This window comes from Schistocerca piceifrons, chromosome 4 (assembly GCF_021461385.2).
Source record: "Schistocerca piceifrons isolate TAMUIC-IGC-003096 chromosome 4, iqSchPice1.1, whole genome shotgun sequence".
Lineage (NCBI taxonomy): Eukaryota > Metazoa > Arthropoda > Insecta > Orthoptera > Acrididae > Schistocerca > Schistocerca piceifrons.
The window spans coordinates 622,209,961-622,210,984 of NC_060141.1; the positions used below are offsets into that span (position 1 = coordinate 622,209,961).

The 1,024-nt window shown below is 47.2% G+C and overlaps 1 non-coding gene across 1 annotated transcript; it reads right to left on the bottom strand.

The window, feature by feature from the left end:
• Nucleotides 1–637: 637 nt before the first annotated feature.
• Nucleotides 638–719, bottom strand: Trnat-ugu. Its single transcript has one exon. It is a non-coding gene; the product is annotated as a tRNA-Thr (tRNA).
• Nucleotides 720–1,024: the final 305 nt, after the last annotated feature.

The window sequence follows — 1,024 nt, forward strand, 5'->3', positions numbered from 1 at the left end:
ATAGCTGCTGTTATTTCTCGTTTCAAATCATCAATGGTGGCTGGGAGAGGTGGCCGAAACACCATATCCTTAACATACCCCCATAAGAAAAAATCGCAGGGGGTAAGATCAGGGCTTCTTGGAGGCCAGTGATGAAGTGCTCTGTCACGGGCTGCCTGGCAGCCGATCCATCGCCTCGGGTAGTTGACGTTCAGGTAGTTACAGACAGATAAGTGCCAATGAGGTGGCGCTCCATCCTGCTGAAATGTGAATTGTTGTGCTTCTTGTTCGAGCTGAGGGAACAGCCAATTCTCTAACATCTCCAGATACTGTAGTCCAGTTACAGTAGCACCTTCGAAGAAAAAGGGACCAAAAACTTTATTGGCTGAAATGGCGAACAAATGTACAACTAAATGAAACTTTATAGCTCCCTTAATTCGCTGACAAATAGTGCTTAGCTCTGCCTTTTGTCGTTGCAGAGTTTTAAATTCCTAAAGTTGTGGTATTCTTTTTGAATCACCCTGTATACGACGGTAGTATCTGTTCCCGAAAGAACTGTTACCGTGGATGACCATGCAGCTTTACTAGAAATGAAATGATAATTAAATGGACACCCTAGCTGCAAACAGGCCTTCATTGGGGACATGTTGAAAATGTGTGCTCCGACCGGGACTCGAACCCGGGATCTCCTGCTTACATGGCAGACGCTCTATCCATCTGAGCCACCGCGGGCATAGAGCATAGTGCGTCTGCAGGGACTTATCCCTTGCACGCTCCCTGCAGACACACTATCCTCTGTGCCCGCGGTGGCTCAGATGGATAGAGCGTCTGCGTCGGGGCACACATTTTCAACATGTCCCCAATGAAGTACATCAACGCCTGTTTGCAGCTAGGGTGTCCATTTAATTATCATTTCAAACGATGTTTGTTATACACGGAGCAGTTACAAGTATGAACTTGACCACCGCCTATGTTCGACGTCAGATTCCAATAATCACTGGCAGTCGGTAGTGGAAGTCTTAACCTGTTCACGTGTCCCCATGGT